Here is a 20218-nt window from a genome sequence, read left to right as displayed (position 1 = left end):
CTCTTACTCTGTCTCAAGTTTTAAAAATAATGTTTTTCTTTCTGCTAGGGTACTCCTGAAATAAATGTTCCAAACAGTGATGATCCAAAGGTATTAAAGAAAAAAAGTTACAGCTTAAACAGCATGACACAGATTATGAATAAAGAAACCCTTCCCATATGGAAAAGTTTTTAAAATGTGACATTCCTTTTCAATATATGTTAATCAGAAAGACAGTAGTGAATTCTGACTGCTTCAAGACAGAAAAGAATCAAAACTCTTGGGACATATTACACAAAAGAGCAATTGCAAAGAAGGAAGAACAATCATATAGTTTATTTTAAAACTTAACTATTAACAGTGTTTTCCTAAATGGCTGGGAAAGTCTGCAGTTTGGAGCCAGCCACATGTTACTTATCAATGCTTCAAATGCAGGGTGAGTAAGAAAGGCCACGTCTGGTTCCTTTTGCAATAGGGAAAAATCTCTTTTGAAGTCTTTCTGAGGGACTGACAGGGGAGAAAGTGTCAGGAAAAGAATCTGACAGGTTTTGCACAGTAAGGGGCAAAAAAAGTCTGAAGTAAAATCTCTTGTCTAAATTGGGCAAAGAGATAGAAACCTCTCCTTCAGCACTGGAGACGCCAGATAAAAAGTCTGAGACTCTGTTGTATCTTTTTTCCAGCCACACATGAATTCCTTTTTATGCTTTCTGCCAGCTTCTCATCTTACCAGGAGCCTTCAGGAGAGGCCAGTCCAGCACCAAAGGGAATGAAGCCACGCTGGGGCTCCGTGTACTGCAGTCAGTCTCCCAAGATCCCAGGAAAACAACATCACAGAAACCCTCAATTTAAAGGTGGAAGTGATCACCTGGATGATCTTAAAGCAAAAGTCAAAGGACCAAGAAGTTACCCTGTTCCTTTTCATGAAAGGCATTATCAATGAACATGTCACTGCCAATATCACTATTTCACTCTGGGACATGATTTCTCTCCTCTATTTTCAGTTCTGTGCAAGTAACTAACCTGAGAAGTTATGTATCACCTGCAATGTAAGTGTAATTTTTGCCAGCACTGTGAGTTGCTCTGCTCTTTCTTTGAAATTCTCACACTCTTGAAGACACCAATCAAGAACACCCATTATTTTTTCCTCAATCGCAAAGATAAATGCTTGATATAACCAGTCTCTAAAAGCTGTATTAGAAGTAAAAATTTGAGAAAGTAATTCTATATCAACTGTACTCTTATCTGTAGCAAACTGTTTTTGCATGTGTTGCATGAGCAACATACACAGCTAAAAATATGCAAACTTAGCATTACCTCAACTGGGCAGAAAGCTTGAACCATTGCTCACAAGTAACAATTTCTTGCACTCTTAGTGGAAGAAGGCAGCTCAGCACTATTCAATTTGGAGTGTACAGAAGTATGCAGTAAGCTTTTATTAATAAAAGCCATTGTCTTTACATTTTGATAGTGATAACGTTTTAACTCCTTCCTTTCTCTGCCTCATTGTTGCATTTGCAGGGTACGTGTCGCATTTCACGGGTAATATTTCACAGCAAATAAAGGAGAAAAAACTTTCTCTAACTCAAAAATATTTCCCCAAAAGAATTCTAGCCAGCTGTTCGCAACAGGATTATTTTAATATAATCTTTTTAGTTACATAACAGGCATGAAAACCTTAAGTTGTAACACTGTCGTATTTTGATCAAGGACTGGGGAGCTGTAGAAAACACTGGTAGAAAGAAAACCCCTTCAGATATGAGGCACTATAATTCCTAAAAGACTGCACTGCAAGAATGTGTGCTGCCTATTATTATAAAAATGAAGACCACAACACAATATATTCTAGCTATACCACAGTAACATTTGTAAGACATAATAGTCAAAAACATCTGAAAAAGGTAGAAAAACCCCTCAATTCCTCACTTGTAAAATATAGGCTACTGCTCAGGTTTCTTTGTCTTCATACTCCTCCTTTTGCATCTTTAGGAACTGTACATTTAATGGTTTAATAACATGCTGAAGTCTGCTAATTACTGTGATGAATGTCAAAACTGGAAGCACCACATTCACTCATCTTTGATGATACTTATCAGCTGATCAATGTACCCAGTTGTACAAATAGGTAATACCCACCTCAGAGTGGTAGAAAATTACACATGAGAAGTTCCATTACATATCTAAAGCAAATATTATTGCAGTGTTGTTCAGACTCTTGCACAGGCACCAAAGCTGAAGTACAATTTCATCCCACAAAGGTATTTCACACAACATTAATGAGATTAAAGTTATTGTGGGGGGTTTTGTCCATGTTTTTTAATAAAACCACTTTGAAGTGGCAGTTTGACAAAGGAGGAGGGGAACTGACCCCTCCTCCTCCTTAAAATCATCACACTAAATGACAAGCAAGACAGCCAAGAATTCAGACAGTAAAGTGTTTTAGGTACCTTGATTTTTTCCACAGCTCTCTCTGCTCTAGTAATGTAGTTGACCTGTAAAACAGAAGAAAGATTACTGACTCCTGGTAGGCTTTTCAATATTACTGGAATATACTGTACACTTAAAACTTAAGAAAGCATTAACACAAATTTAGTTTCTTTCTTTTTCAGAATATTTAATCGAATTTCATTTTACTTTGTTATCATATAACACGTTTTTCATATTAGATATAAAAACCTCAAAGGGAAGACTCATTTCAGATTGCGTAGTTGGCATCTCACCATTTTGTCTCATGCACACCGGGTTACAAATCAGAAAGTAAAATCCAGCCTACCTGCTGCATTTTTAAAATACAACATAACAGCTACAATCCACAATTCCTCTTCTAGCCCAGAAGTTGAACTGTAGAGCAGCCGCTATGCTGCCGAGTGGGGAGCCAGAGAAAGGAACACAATACCTCTCTTTGAAGGCTGACAACTGCTGGTGTGCAAAGTTCATAAGGAAACAACAGCCTTGCTCTGACTCTTTCCCACCGCTGAGCAGCTATGGGTTTTCCTCTTACCTTCATCTAACATGAAAGTAAAATGAATAAATAAAATACCAATTGTTTATTTCTATCATCTTTTGTCTTCTTAGTCTTTGAGCATACGTTATCTTCAATCAAACCTGACAAATCTATTTCCATCATCTTCCCTTTTCCCTCAACCACTCCTCTAAGGAAAAGCAGTTATTTCCTGAAGGATGAGGGCCAGACTCCTTGATTTCATACATGCATACAAAACATATGCTATATTTTCTTTTTTTTAAGATCTATACACTGTAAATTAGACATTTTATGCACTGTGAAAACAGAGCTCAGCCTACCATCGGGCACAGGCAGTACTTCTTACCAACCTGTTAACCCATTTTTATTCATCAGATTATAACAGCCTCTTTCAACCATCACCAGCTTTTCCTTTTTTACTCTTTCATGACTTCAATACAGTATCCTCAAGCATTACTGTTTAGGTCTTCTCTGTATATTGTACTACAAATACTTCACCAATTTCAACATTTCAGCAGGCTGGATGGATATACCATTCCTCATCATCCCTAGAGGCTGGATTATTCAGTGTTCTTTATGAAGTTCAGCAGTAAAGAACTGACTTCTGAAAAAACAGTGTGAACAAAAAGGCAGCGAGTAGAATTATACAAAATTACTCCAAGACATTATTGTCACAAGATACTCTGAAGCAAAAACCAAAACTTCCGAGAGAATCACAGTTAAAACAAGATGTTATTGTATGTGTGCTCAGGTTGCCTATTTTCCCTGATTTACTTTGTCACAGTAAGTCCATTCCTTACTCAATTGAAAAATAAATGTTGCCATAAACATAGCATTATTTTCAGTAAGTTTGTATTTAGGAATGAACAATGTACTTATATTCACTATCAACAGAGGTAGACAGCCACAAAAATATTTCATCTACTTTTAAACCTGACAGAAATATGGATTTAGGGGGCAGAATTGGCTCCAGCCAGGTGCTCTGTGTGAGGCTTGGGCATGTTTGCTTATTTTGCTGTCCTGCCAACTGCTCCCTGGCAGAGCACACAAAGCGATGGCAGTGACTGGGGAAAGAGGAGGAAGTGTATTGGCATCAAAATGTCGTGTTAGAGCAGGAGCCCTTCACAGCGTCAAGAATTTAAACACTTTAACGTGACTGTTTATTCTTGGCATGACTACGGTTTATTTTTCATCTACTTGACACTGCTAGAGATAAGGAAATGCTATTTCTATGCAAGTTCTTGACATGTTATTTTAAGCATAGCCATCACCCGCAAGAAGAGATCCCGTCTTGCAGGCTGGCAGCTACTGTTTCTAGAGGGCATCAACAGACTACTCTCAGACATGAAAACTTAATATTCTCTCTAATTTTGTCAGCTCTGGGTCCAGTAGGACTGGTTGGCAGAACGTAGAGGTACCCATTTATGATGGTGTTTAGCACTACTTTAGCCTCCCTGGAGTTGCACAGCACTGTTCTCTCCCAGGGGGGGCAGTGGAGCCCCAGGTGAGCGATGGCCAGCTGGCTTGGCTGGGACCCCACCTCTGGGTGCTGGAGAAGATGGAGACCCTACAGCTCTCAGCAAAAGGAGGCAGTGGGGGAAAGAGCTGAAGCCACAAACTGTGACACTCCAAGCATCATATGCTTTTGAGCAATTTTTTTCTACCATTTATCACAGGCTCCTTGCTACAATCCCTTTCTTCTTCATGTTCCTTCTCCCTAGTATCACTCAATGTGCTTTCACAAACTCTTCCTCCCTCCCCAATTAAAAATTCTCATTATTAAAAAAATCCAAACCCAACAACAAAAAACCCTCAACAATTGTGAAACTACTATGCCATTTGGTGCCATGACCCAATTCACTCTGCTTAATCCTTCGGGGTCTTTTCATCCTACTCCACCCATGCCTCGAGTATGAGCAAGAAACTCTTTTGACACAGGCACTGACCAGCAGTTGTCTTCACTGCACTTAGCATTGTTTAGGACATATTCTCAGCTCTTACTCATTAATTAAATGCCTCTATGGTCAAAATAAAATTAGACATCCAGTAACAAAGGATGCAGATTGTATCAAGAATGGGGAAAAGAAAATCTGAAAAGAAATAATAGTCACACAGTAAAGAACCAACTCAAAGCCAGCTCCCAGATCAGGGAAAATAAGAACTGAAAGACATTCTTGGATGAATAAATTAGGAAGAGATGGATTTTAACTCAAGATATGACAGCAGTAAGACAAATATCGAATATGAACAGCTTCAAAAATTTTTGGACTATATCTGAATTAATGCGTATGTCAAAAATCAGACATATTACACAAATCCGAACAGGATATTGAAAATGCAAGTACAAATTAAATGTTAAATGAGGGCTTCAGCCTGTAGGACAAAAGGATTTGTGTGTCAGAGATACCATTTCTCTTCTTGAGGATTAAAGTGCAAAAGCCACTTGGGTTATTTAAAAGCTAGCTCTCCCCTGCTCAGAGAATCAACATTTAAAAGCTGCATCCAGAAACTATGAGTAATCACAATGATGAATAGTCAAGGAACTGATGGGATATCCCAAAGAGACACCTCCTGGAATGAAAATATAATCTTCTTCAACTGCTCGTATTATAATGGCTGATCAGCATATATTAGGAAAATATACTTCTGGTTTGAATCCAAACCTTGAGTATAAAAAGCAAAGCCCTAGTAAATATTTCAGAGAATTCTCAGTTCCAAACTGAAGAGAGCTGGCAACTAATTTTTTTTTTAACAAACAAAACCATCAAAAGATTGTGCAACTCTAAGAGCCCTTAAGGAAACAATTGGGAATTTTTCATAACATGGTATTTCCTTATACCACTGACCACAGGAATGCAAACAGTTCCACCAAACAGAGATTTCTTCATTGGAAACAACCGACAATCTAACCATGTTTCCATCTTTTCCACTCTCAGCGCTCAGCATACAAAATAGATGATAGAATAGGATACAGAAGTGTACCAGAGGTACAAGATATCTTTACTAAAACTCGGCACCTGAGAGCCTTTACAAGAATATATTTCCTGAAGGTTAGAGAGAACACTTATGTTTATTATCAAGCACCATCATCTAATCAAAATTCTTCTACTCTGATTTCTACTCATTTGTTGGATTTCCAAAAAATACTGTTAGCATCCCTATCAACCAGAAACAGACCCCCAGCCCCAAGCACAACTCAGTACATCAGTAACAAGACTCAGTCCTGCAGCATTCCCTGACAGTAAGGCAGGCAATACTAGCAAGGAGCACTGGCATGAGAACATGGGTTGTTACTTAACTTTCCAAGTGGAAGAAGCAGGTAAGGAAATCTGTTCATTTGAGCAATGCCAACTGACACTGTGAATCCCCACCCAGGGAAGCGGATAATGTTGGTGCATTGGTATGGGCTATGGCACTTTTAGTACTCACAGTCTACCAGCCTTCAGACCCTGCATGAGGAGACCAAGTATCGGAGACAACCCAAGGGAAAGGCAAGACAGGCCTTACAAAGGGATTGAATTTTCTTGACAGCTAATTAACAAGTCACTATCAGAAAGAAAGCAATTTACACCCTGTGCTGAGCTTCAAGACTAAAAGAGAAGAAATGAAGTCAAGCAATGGTAAAAACAGAGTATCATCAGAATTCAGGAAGGCACCACAAATCCTAAAAGGTACTAATCATCGACACTCTGACAAATATCTGTCATTGCAAATTTGCAACTCAGTTAGGCCAAGATTTTAATCAGGGCTACAACTGTACTTAATTCTCTCCATTGCAGCTGAAGGAAAGCAAGGGGAACAAGTCAAAAAAAAGAGAACAAAACTGAAATGTGCTACAAAGACCAAATTGTTTTCAGAAGGAAGAGCCAAAACAAACAAAACCCATAAAAGACAAAGCTTTATGGAGTTAGTGTGCCAAACAAGTAAAGAATTTTTGATGGCAGAAGAGACAGACAAATGTCTTAACTTCAGATAGAATTGTTAAAAGACTTTGCTTGTGTGGAAGAGTGTTTCCAATCTATGACAGAGTGATTATTACCCTGGTAGTCAAGGAAACCACGCTTACAATTGCAAGACTTCAAATTCTGGAATTCCCCTTTTAGGAGGGACCATGCAAAAATCTTCCATGCTCTTCAAAAAGTAGATTGGGATATGGCATGGGTGTCCCACATGCAGATGAACAGGGCCACAAGGCTTTGACAATAAACTCATCCCAATGGCACTGCAGAGGAAGACGTCACCATCATAAACGAAATGTGTCTATACTGTACTTTAATCTTCTGAGATGATAAATGATGAAATAGCTCTTGCAAATCCCATAATATTTTCACATACAGCACCATTTACCAGGAGTTACTGAACAGGAAGCTAAAAATTTCAAGCTAGGCTTTAACTGAACTATTGCATCTCTTGATCTTTTTTTCCCAAGAGATGCACACTGAACTCTCAAAGTGCTGACCTTTCGTCACAGCACACTCTTGGTCTTGGAGAATTCAACTGTTCTAAAGTTACAAACACATGAACCTTCCCCTCCTTTTTAGATGATGCTGAAGATCTAGACATAAATTATACAAAGAAGCAGCTTGGTTTAATTACAAATAGTATAGCAAAAAATATTTTTCCAGTTATTATCTTAACTAGACAACCAAAAACCCACATCATCTGATATGCCCAAATCTGTGCTGAGATTTAGAAGACTACTCAATAAACTATTTATTTTTATTACCGTCAGCATCCTAGAGAAAAGCATGCACCAAAAGCTTTTCAGCTTAATCTTACTGCTGATGCTATAGAGAGCAACCCAAACTGCAGACTGTAAGGCAAGGCAGTAAGTAGTTAGAGCACATCACATATTTCCACAATTAGAACACAGTAATATCAAGCTATGCAAGAAATGATTTGTTTGTTTTCATTAAAGTGTTAATTTTTAATTTTTCCTACAGTTGCTGCATTAAGATGCATGTTCAGAATGGCAAGAAACTACTGGGCAGAATCTCATAACATTCATACTCAAGTTGAACTGGCGCTACAATCAGCGGAAGCTTTGGTGTTGATAAGGAAGCAGAGATTGATTTTAGAAAAGTGTTATAAATCAAAGCTACTGAAGAATATCTGAAATATCATTATGACTTCTGACTGAACTAAATACATATGAAAATGAATATGCTAATTCACCCTACCTTATGGTTTATAGTTTATAATAATACTTGTTATTCCATTTCACCTTTGTCATTCTGACAAATTCCACTACTAAAGGCTCAGTGCTCAACAATTCAGTGTTGTAAAGGATATAGCTGCTGTCTGATATCTGCTCTAATCACAGTTTCTCAGAAAGACTGTAAAAAGTTTCAGATGGAGTATTTTCAGTGCTGCATTATTAAATTTTCACACAAATACAGTCCAAGCAGTGGGAAATGGCAGTTTCAGAAATCATCCAAATGGTCTTAAGGATCCAGATGCCGAGTACAGCTCTGCAACAGTCATCCTAACTGGCCTCAAGAAAATAATTTCAGCACTGCATACTTGTGCCCCTTTGCCCCCTTAAAATGGGGTGAAATTCCTACTGAGAACAGCATTAGTCAAGCTATATTCATTCATATTTGTTAATATATTGCATCTTTTTTGGTGACACATACTTCAAGACTGACAAAATACAAGTGCTAATTGCAGCTTCAAAAAGCCAGTGGATAGTGCTCCTTTAGCCTTTATTATGAAAAATGAAAAAGTATATGTTAAAGCTACACACAAGGCATTTAAGCAAAATACTTTCCAAGCTATGTCCAAGATTCAGGTAATTGTGAACAAAAAACCACCTACCGTTTTCCAGCTGCTATTTAATGCCCCTGAACTTGCACCCTAATATTTTCACCCCCTCTACTTTTTTTTGCTGCACTCCACTTATATTCTGGTATTCAGACTCTTGAGATTTGAAATCTCTACTGGAAGAAAAGAAAAAAGTAATCTTACATTCCTTTTCAAAAAGAAAAGGAAATGTGAAAGTCTGGCATGACTCTTCTCACCTTTTGTTAGCACAGGCTTCCTGCTTTCTTCTTGTCCCTGAGAAGAAATCTTTCTCATTTTCTACCAGTCTTCCAGTGTCAAGTCCAACTTATTACCTTTTGCTACAACCTCATTACTGTCATCAGATTTCACCTACTAATATGTCATACGCCACAAGTTACTCTCAGCTTCTCACCAGAAACCATCCACTCCAATCACTCCAACCTAGTGATTGCAGGATCCCACCCTCAGCAATACACACTTGTTCAAAAATGCCAAGACTGCTAATGGTTGCAAGAAATCCCATGCTCCACCCATTGCAGCTCCCTCCTTTCATGCTTCGCTCCTACTTCTGCATTTGTTTTTCAGCACCACCTCCTGCACTTACAACACTTCATCTTTGGCCTGCTCCTCCTCTTCCACTACCATGTGTGCGCTTGGTATGAGAAGTGCCCATAAATACTGCTTTGGCTAACTTCCTATAAATCATAAATACACTGGTTTACCTCTAGGAAGTGGCCCTGCCTAGCCCTTTTTTATTCTCAATCTGACATCCACAAGTGAACACTTTCGCAAATTTGAGGTGATTAAAAACATAATTGGAAGCAACTTCTTGGTGCTGTATGCAGACCATCTACCTCCTGCTCTGCCCAAGACACCCACTACAGCACCAAAGCTTCAGAAGGGAATGGGCACTTCAGGGAGCAGGACCTCTTCTCCCTTGGCCTCCATCTCTCACAGAAGGAAACAAGACCAACTTCCCAACTCACTCACGTATGTGCATTTGATACACTATTCTCATTAGACTTGCGTGTAAAAAAAACATTTGCAGTTATGGCACTGGTATAGCAACAGTGGTATGCCTAAGAATAAAAAGCAGGACAAGTTTCATAGGGAGTCTTCTCATACCTTTTCATATAATAAGATCTAGCACACTCTCATACTACATTTCACAGCATGGTTTTTTCAAACTTTGCCGCTTCACTCCTAAAAAACATCCATTCAGGGTGTTTTTACTAAGAAGTGATGCTTGATAACTTGATGCTTTGACCACCTGAGCAACAACCGATTTGTTTCTAATCTCATCTTTTCCTTTAGTACTATGTTGTTTTTATTTCTAAGTTATCAGATCTACAGCACACAGTTTTCTCTTTCAGCTGTGAAACTGAAGTGTTACTCCTAATTCTGCTTCAGCAACATTACCTCTGAGCATTTCCAGCAAGGTTACTGGCATTCTGCATCTCTTTCTGAGACTGTCTAAACTTCCCTCATACTGTGCCTGAAAACAAGAAGAGTGGAAATAAAAATGAAGCCCTGCAGCTGAAGATTCGAGGGGCTGCAGAGGATTCTCCTCATACTCCCAAAAGCGATTGAGGCAACCCGCCCAGTCTCATCAAGGCACGGCACAACCTCCCACGAGGAATCTCTGCCTGAGGACAGATGATCAGAAGATGCTTCACAACATAAACTTCAAATGTATGGTATTATTTTCTTCCAGTATTAATCTATGCATAAAGCCAGAGCTGGATTCATGATGCCACTATTGCTGCAAAACTACTAATTATCAGTGCACATACATATCTTTAAATATTTTTCCTCATCTACAAAGTACCAAACCCCTTATTTATTTGGAAGATTATGATTTGTTTACAAACTGACCAACTCCACTGGTGAAAGAAAAACAGATTTTTACCAATATTCTTCTTACTTTATTCTGGTATTAGGAACAGAAACATTGCCTCTTTATAGTCTTCAGTTTAATCACTGTCATGGAATGCTCCATCCAGCCTCCAAAACTAAGAAAGAATAGAAACCACCTACACTTTTCTTTTTAACTCTGTATTTCACTTGTTCAATTTTGACTTCTACAAAGCTTAACTCATCCAACCTCCACCCTAACCCCTGGGAGCATCTTGTACTTTCCAGCCATCTGGACTGTATTTATGGAGAAGAAAGTTAAATTTGTTCATGAACAAAGAAAATCCCCTTACTATCTTCCCATCTTGTCAGCACAGTTATTTTCCAAGTTCTTATTCTCTCAAAAAAGTTATTGTGCCCTCTGGGGAGCTCACAGGGTCTTCCTTATGACTTTTACTGAGGTCATACAACTTCCTCATTTATCATTTTTAAAATGAAAAAAAGGCAGCACTAGAAGAAGCTAACTTACTATTTTTCCCCTCAGTTTTCACCCTCTCATCACAAAAGCCCTTACAAACAGCATGAAAGTTCTTATATGATGGATTAGGACAGTAGCAATTGTACCAAAATGTTTATTTAGACAGTAAAAGTGACAGTTTTGCAAATAAAATTGACTATTGCCAAACTAAGATCAGAGACAAATTTTAAAAGGAACACAAACATTTATTTTTGAAGTCATACTCATCTTGATGGTGACCCTCCCTCCCTCAGTAGCTCACTGCTGAGGCAAGACTGCTGCATCTCTGTTCGTCCGCCTTTTGTCAAAATATCCATGCTGCAACTCCCCTCCCAACATTGCAGATACAAATGTGTCCAGGAAGACTTGCAGAAAAAGCCCAAACTGCGGAAGACAAGCAACTGCCTCAAACTGGTTTTTACTTTCAACCACATGTTCTTTAAACCCACCTACTTTTATCTGGTTTTATCTGAGCTGCTGTATAATGCTTCCCTTCTAGTGCGTTTTATAGCCCTATTTTTAAAGGCACACTATCTCTTTCGATCGAGAGGTAGTCAACTATAACTTACCATTAAAAACTACTTTGCAGCTTTATTCTACTCCACTTGACATGCACCAGAAATCTGCATCAAGTTTCAATGAAAGCCAGATTGGCCCCTTTGTTACAGAGAAAATTAATGAAAGCAATGAGCAATGCATGACATGTAGCTAACTTTTAATTAGGAATTGAAAGTTCCCAAAGCTTTGTGATGCTTGACCCAAACATCTGATTCATTTCAAAATTTAATTCAGTTTAATGAGGTAATTTAATACCTGTGATAAGGAAAAAAATGTTGATGTAGAACTATACTGTAACATAAATTAGAAAACAGGTACTAGAAGAAAAATACCTCTCTAGAGGAAGGATCACTTAAAGAGAACTACCTGCTGCTGCTTGTTTCAGGTTGAACCCCTGAATTTAACTGAAAGAAGGGACACTTCAGAGGCATAATAATTTTTAATGATTATGTCAAGTTTCTTCTTGTTTCTTCAGCAGCTCTTCTGGAATACCAAGGAATAGAAGTTCAATCACAGATGCGCTGGAGGCTGCATACCACAACCACAGTTAATTCATTAGAGGAAGGAATACACAGTAGAGATAACTACGAATTAAAAATGTAATTGAATGTGAAAAAATAACTATTGAAATAACTCACCTAAATACCACCATATATAAAATAATGCAAAATAGCTTCTGCATAAAGCTCTGTGGCTACCCAAACGCTTGGACCAGAATAATTAAAGGGACAAAGCCAGGGCAGAAACACTTCCCTTGCCAACATTTACCTCCTCCACATCTATGAAATGAGGACTTAGTGCAATGTTTACAAAACCAAGCATTCTACTTCCTTGCATTCCTAGCTGCCAGTTTCTAGACTGGTTCAACATTATCACTTCACAGTTTTTTGCCTCCTTATCTCCAAAACCCACAAAGGACCATCAATATGAATAAACACATTTTGTCACTAAAATTAGCTGAAGCATAGTGAAGATGCAAGACATCTCTGCTTTAGGGAAGCATTGCCAAATTATATATCAGAAACAAAACCCCAGGAGATCTGTTACCAGTTGAGCAATACCTCCACTAACAAGGACTTTTTCCCCCTCTTTATGTGATTTCAAGCTGTTAAAATTTTCCCCAGAATTTGTAATATTTTTTTCTTTTAGAAGTGAAGACATGGACAATAATCAGTTAGGCAACTGAATTTCCTTTTCTTGAGACACAAGCTGAACATTTCATGCAGGCTACTAAAAATAAGTTTTACTTCCAGCAATGACAACTCCTTGCAGCTTAATCAAAGGAATAGCAGCCATAGCCTAATAGGCTCTGTTCTCTAGAGCACCCAAGTTGGAAAAGGATCAGTAAGAGGAGATTCACTGCAGAGAAGAGAAGAATCTGCAAAGTGAGGACCAATATATTTGCACTTTAGTGTGCATCAGTTTGATTTTGTATGTTTCTAATGGAGAGAACATGAAGCAACTCAATTCTCCATCTACAGTTATGGTATGAAATGAGATATGGTATGAAATGAGTTTGCTACAGAAGCAGTTTGTGCCACTTCTGTAGCGAACAGCATGAACTGCAGAAGGTGCATGAAGCAAAATCCCTCCAAATTGATTAAGGAATTGAATCTTGAGTATCCCTAACTAGCAATTTAACTAGCAACCTCACTGGCAAGGCATACCCATCTATTCGAGGAGGGAGAGAACAGAGGTGTAAGCGGGATACACACCTGCTCACCACCAGTACCAGCCTACTCTTCTCGACAACAGTGCAGGAAGTAACATTAAAAATAACCTATAATACAGTTGTCACTAAATATAGTCTGCTCATTCATGCATGCCACAGTTCCCCATGACTTTTAAAAGTCTGACTGCCCATATCTCATAATTCTTCCTTCAGAAGGAAAACAAGTTTTTAAGCAGTGAGGCAGCAAACATTTCTTTCTTTCCAGGAACTCAAAGGGGAGCAGGTAAAGGTGCTGATTTTCACGATTTTCCACACCACAAACCCCAAGCAGGTTTCCCTGCCCTGATGCGTACTGGATTTTGGAGAGGGTCCCCCTGAGCCTCCCGGCCAGTGGAGCTGACACCATGGGGCTCCTTCAGGATGCTCTCCCCAGCCAGTGCTGTGTTTCACGTGCAGAGAGCACACTCAGGACATAGACAGACCCAAAGGGCAGCTATGCCAGAGAACTCCACAAGTTCCGTTCCTCCAGGCTAAAATAATCAGAATTCTTTGGGGAATTTTAAAACTGCACAAGTACATGGTGCACTTCCGAAACTTTGAAATGAAACATTCCTTCTAGTAACCAGCCATGTAACCCACTTCTTAGCAACAGAGGTTGCTCATGTGTATGTATCTGCAAGAAGCAAAACGAGTCTTGTTATCCATCAGTCTCACAACACAGCATGACAGTTTCTCTCTGGGTATACACAGGGTTTTAAAGAAAAAGGTTACCTTAAATTCACATTTCCAACTAAATCCAGGTCTCCTTTACATCCAATAGAAACTGGACTGTGAATTGAAAATAGAATCTTTCTGAAGCAGTTTCAATACAGGTGTTTGAGTGAGGCTCATTTCAACTGCAGAGAATGCTCCACAGTTTACATACATGCTGTGTTGGATTGGGCAGTGACAACTCTTTCTGCACAGCTGTCCACTTTTCAAAAGGAAAATGCCAATGCACCTCAAAACATTAAGGTCGAGAGCCTGCTTCCAAAAGTGTTTGCCTGAAGGCCAGCAGCCCAGAGGCCTGAAATCCCAAATACATTACCAGTGGCCAAGGTATTACTTCACTATGCTATCCCACTGCAGACTGCATGTCGATACCCATCTCTATCTATAAATCAACAGAATCTATTTTCAGCACAAAAGCTTCAAAATAAATCCTTCTGACCAATCTCCCAAATTAATTATGCAAATGCTGTATGAAAGTACACAGTTCATTATTATTTCAAATTTTTCAACCCCTTTACATACACTTTGAAAGGAAAAGAAAGTAAATGCCTAATTATACACACTGAATAATCCAGATAATGGCCTGTCACAAGCATCACACTGAATGCAAATCAGAACGACGGTTTCAGCTGCAAGCACAATGTGGATACGTCAAATAACTTTGATCTTGTCTTTGGCAAGAACATGCTTCTTTAAGACACCATTCTGTATTCAATAGGATCTATATATTTAGCATTTTTTTCCTGTTGATTTTCAAAGCCTTTCCTCACAAAATGTACCCTACAAGATATTCCAATAGAGATGAACAATTGTATTTCCCCAAACAGAAGAACACTTCTGCTTATTGCCTTGCTAGAAACACTAGAAGCAACAATACTTTGTTTATCACATTATTGTCACTAGTGATTGTTTTTGTGTTCAAAATGTCCATAAAGGAAGGCTGTACTCAAAAAGTCTTGTGCTGAGGGTGCTTACTGCTTTGGAGAGAGGAAAAAAAGGCATACTCACAGCAAGTAACTAACCTCCTAATGCCTGCCGTGGAAGTCCCTAACATGTGCTCCAGGCATGTTTAGCAGGTAGGATTTTCTTCATTTCAAACTATGCCTTTCTTATGCAAAATGCAAACCCTGCAGAAATTGAGAGACATATGAAAGGAAGGGCTAAAACTGAACAGGTATTAGAAGTAAATGAGAATGCCCAGGTTAGACATGCCAGGGAGTCAGCAGGAACCACTGCCATCCTTTTCGTGCCTGGTACTAGAGAAATTCCTTATACTATTGCTTATGCTGTAAAGCCAAATTTTGCATATGTTAAAACACACTTCGAGACAATGTTATTAAGGGGAGAGTCGGCTTTTAATGGGACAGTTCCAAAACTCAGGAAATTCAGGCTATCAGTTGGAAAAAACCAAAGAATTTCAGCAGCTACATGATGATAGTTAACTATTTCAGGTATAAATGCAACAAGAATGTCTATCTGCTGTATGCAGTCTCTGCTGCCACCCCAGGCTTTACTTTCTAAAACCTTTTGCCACTTAACAAGTAAAACACAAGATACTAAATTTCACGTTCAAATTGTACTAGTTTTAAGGTATGATGAAATTCTATGAAAATAACAATACAGTAAAATTAATGCACAGCTTCCTAAATGATGGATAACTGGAACAGATTTAGGGGTCTGCCCAATGAAAATACTGCTGCTGCACAATTTTGCCTGGTTGGATCACCATGTTGAAACAAAACACAGATCCTGTCAGTTATTGCTGCAATAGCTACTATAACAAAGTTTACTGATGCAATCCTTGTTTGTCATTCACCACAGGGAATCCAGTTTTCCAAATGGGAAAAGAAAAAAAAAACCTCTGGACCATTGAAACTATACATAAGTGTTACTGTCACTTTACAGAAGATGTAAACAAGAGCAATACCCAAATTTACTTACATTCAGAAGACAAATCCCTACTCTGATAAACACCTGGACCACACAAAGCTTCAGAAGATTGCTCAACTAGTATAACTTATTCTGCCACCAAAATCAAAAGCAAATATGTTTTGATTCTGGAAGAAACTTCATATCACAATACACAGGTCAAGCTTTCTCAAAAACAGAAGCTATCAGGGTATAAGAACACTACCAGTTAATCTCTCTTTCCCCTTCAGAAATCAAGGGGTTTTTTCTCTTTTCTCAGCTGAGATGGAACATTATTTACAACTTAGTCAAACTGACTCACTTCCACAGGCTCCTCCAGCACACTTCTAGCAAAGCCCTTTGGGAGGGGATTGTTTTTCTTCCTTCAAAACCGTAAGTCAAAATGATACTCAGGTATAAAGTTAGAACAGTGCAAACATAAATTATTGCTATGCAAAAAGGATGCTATTTACTTTTATATGTTCCTCCCTCAAGAAAGGAAGATGAGACCTCATTTGGTTTCAATTCCCCCCTCACGGCTCTTGCAAAGTTATATCAAATCAGGCCATCCCTCTCCTCACCTCTCAGCAGTCGCCTTCCTAACAAGATCCTCAGCTTTGGCTAAGGCTATTGTACTTTGATCCCTTCAAGAAAGATTACTTAAAAAAGGGAAGAAAACATGTGCTGATCAAACAGAGCGCTACATAAAGTAGTGATGTAAAGATTGCATGAGAGATACACGTTGAAGGCTAGCAGAATTAATCCAAGTCCAGGTCTAAAATAAAACAGTACTACAGAAGTGTATAATTTCCTCAGTATATGCACAAGCCCTCACGGGATCTTTGTAACTCACTTGCTTCCACTGCTAAACTCAAGAAACAAAATAAATAGTCACTTTTATATGCTGCTTCTAGAACACTGACACACTGAGAACTTGTACATCAAATTCAGTTAGAAGAGAGCAAAACTAGGATAGCATTAATTGACATCTTCAACTTGAGCCCAACTATTGAGTGTTTTAATGATTCAAGTCTAATCTTGAGGTTTTTTCTTTTTATTCTTTCATAGTAATATTTGCCTATTCAGATTAGGTTTGGAAATGTAAACAGAGACTTGTTACCTAGTTAAACAGAAATCCTATCCAGTGTAATATTTTATTAAGTCAAGATGGTACTTAACACAATCCACATTCTCCCCTCACTGTCTTCCCAGCTATCCACTCCTTCCTCATTTGCCGTTCCATTCAACAAGCTGTTGGTACTGTGGCATATTTCTGTTCAGCAAAATGCAGAAGCTTGGGTCTTTGTATGAAAACAACTGTAACTGCTTGACAAACACCTCAGGAATTGCAAAGTGTAATATCACAACATCTTATGACCTTTCTCCTGAGTTTGCATCAACCGATAGGCTTACTAGCGAAGTGCAGTCATGTACTCAAGTTTCCTGTTTTAATATTCCCCCTCCTCCTTTTTAAAGCAAGATTATTCTCATCCTTAGAAACAGGAAGTCATTAAGTTCAAAATGTTTATACTAAATGAAAACATACATATTGCCATGACTGCTATTCAGTGGCTACTGGGTGGTCTCAGTCTGAATCCACTTTCTGATCAGCAAGTGCTTCCTTTGGAGAACTTATCAAAGCACAGCCTTGGAGACTAAGGATTGAAAAGGTATAAACAATCAGCTATTATAATTACAGTTCAGGATTTTTAATTTTTTTTTTTTTTTTAAAGACTAACATACCCACAAAAACTTCCCAAGCATCTGTTTTCAGTAAGTATTTAAGTGTTTTCCACAAATTATATCAGAAATTGGCTAGTGCTATACGTTTCTTGGGATGAGGTCAGTAATGTGCACTAGTGCAGCACCTTTGTTGATGTAATTAGCATGTTTATTTTTGCCAGAGTGGCTGAAGAGGTAAAATTCATAGCCCACTGGCATCCTCCACTGATAACCTTCAGAACACCATCTGCAGCTGCCTGTGATCAGCATCTCCAATGTGCCAACTTCTGGTCATACTGTTCTTATTCAAACTCCTAAACCATTTCAGGTTTCCTCTTACACTTGATAAGCATTAAAAAAAAAATCTTCAATTTGGCACTTTTATAATAATAAATTAACGGGTGGCTAATACTGCATTAACGGGTGGCCCACAAAGACTTCCCATACACAGAACATCCGACTATAACTCTCCCCAGGCTACAAGAAAAATCTGTCACTCGTGATTTGAGTTTATTGTCATACTAATCCCAATTTACTACGGCTTGCCTTTTGCGGATATAAATTAGATTCCAGGAGAACTCAAACTCCAGTCCATCAGCACAAATTTTCAATTGCTTTTTCAATGCCATCTGTCCTTATTACAGGAAAATGTACTTCCTCCCAACACCACGATTTAAATTATTAAATAACATTGGAAGAAATGAAGAAATCCCTTCTCGGAGGAGAACTGCAAAGCATTTCCTCAGTAATCATGAGCACTTTCAGGAAACTTGAATGCTCCTCCTGCACGCCCACTTGCTTCCCGTGAACAAGCAGCATTCAAAATTATCTGGAGAGGTCTTCCAAAGTGCTGAGAACATGATTTCTGTGCATGCTGATGCTCTATGAATCACCAAGAACAGAACATGAAGCCAAGAAACAGTAAAACATGCACATGTACAAACAACAAATACGAGCTAAGACTAATATTAGACCTACAAAAATATATCCTGAACATATCAGGAAGAGACCAACAGGATCTTACACATTATGCCACTTGCACATGAGACTCTTCGCTTTTGTTCGGACCCACAGATCAATATGAATGTCAGGAATTAATAAAGCTAGCAGTACAAATCAGCTCTCCGGAGACCAGCCACATCTGTTCAGCAATGCCAAGCTGCCAGCTGGACAGAATCCCAAAAGCCTTTAAAGGGTCATCATGCACAGCAAAAGCTTGTACTCGGCTAAAAACCTCTTAGACCAGCAACTAAAAAGGTAATAGGTATTCTGTTAATTACATTAAGTAATTAAGTCATGTTTAGCTCTGTTAATTAGGATGCCTAATTTTAAAAGGTCTAATAGCCACAGTATTTAAGTTCCTCTTTTGTTCTGTTACTGCAACAAAACCCTCTTCTAAACCACTGTCATTCTTATGACAGAGTCAAAAAAAAAAAAAGTTAGGCTGTTAACAGATAAGCTAATCAGTTGAAAGAGTCAAAGAAAGTATTACTTATTTAATACTGTATATTCTAAGCAACTTTAGTGTATGAGTAATCAATTAAAAAAATCCAAAATGAAAGACATCCCAGATCTTGGATGAAACCGTTAACCACAGAAGGATATTTTATCTAGGTACAAATTGTCAAAATGTCCTTTCCTTGTGCACATTTGATCAGAGCCTGTTAAGGGAAGAAATAAACCCTACACTAGATGACATGTGCCTCCCTGCCCAGTATGTCCCTAACTGACACACAAGGTCTTGCAGGGTATAAAAGCTCCCATCAAGCTTTTGAGACAAGAAGCTATTTCCAAAATAACTGTCTGCTGGCCTGGAAACATGGAAATTGCTCCTTCCAAATATCTCGAAATCAGGAGTACAGTATCATACATGCTCAGTTAAACACTGCTTCATCTACAGCCTTTTTGACAGCTGCAGGTGGTTCAGCCTTCACATGGGAATACTGACTGACACCCTTAAATACCTCGGTAGGCATGGGCTGAGGAGATCCGCTGGTTAGGATTACAACAGCCAAAACCCCACTGCCTAGCTCCCCCTGCTCTGAGGGTATCATAGCCCAGTACTCTTTGTGCTACTGATGTTCATAAGGTATTTTCAATTCTTATCTTTCAGCTGTTTTCCAAGCTGAACCCAAAGCGTGAATCCAAGCTGGAACTCTTCACAAGCCCCACGGACAGTTTGTTTTGTAAGTGAAGACGCCACTTTGAAGAGAGTAACTTCAGTCAGACTGCTGAACTTAGTCTGAATAATTCATGCAACAACTGTTGTGCAGTCTATTTTATTAAAACCAAATCATTGCTCCCAAATTTTACTCATAGCAGTGAGGAGTACCAGGGGTTTGCCATCAGCCCTAAAAGGCTCTGTGTCTGTGAAGGTTTGTCACTCAGACTATCACTCTTTCTGACATCATGCAATGCTTCAGGAGTGCTACCAGTATCACAGGGCCGCTGCAGGATGTGGGACACTACCCAT

At 38.7% G+C, this 20218-nt stretch overlaps 1 protein-coding gene across 6 annotated transcripts in view; it reads right to left on the bottom strand.

The window, feature by feature from the left end:
* The window catches only part of ADD3 (adducin 3), a 103826-nt gene that overhangs the window by 66379 nt on the left and 17229 nt on the right, over window positions 1-20218 (bottom strand). For 3 of the 6 annotated variants that reach the window (XM_074907692.1, XM_074907691.1, XM_074907700.1), the window contains exon 2: window positions 2424-2468. The exons of 2 other annotated variants lie outside the window; for them this stretch is intronic. The gene's annotated coding sequence lies outside the window, so the exon portion shown is untranslated. Of the gene's footprint in view, window positions 1-2423; window positions 2469-18769; window positions 18820-20218 lie in introns of those variants that run through there. One more of the 6 variants, XM_074907693.1, reaches the window with a different exon arrangement.

Source organism: Athene noctua, chromosome 5 (genome assembly GCF_965140245.1).
Source record: "Athene noctua chromosome 5, bAthNoc1.hap1.1, whole genome shotgun sequence".
NCBI lineage: Eukaryota > Metazoa > Chordata > Aves > Strigiformes > Strigidae > Athene > Athene noctua.
Note: the sequence above shows the minus strand (reverse complement) of the source record. Positions and strands in the feature narration are given on the sequence as shown.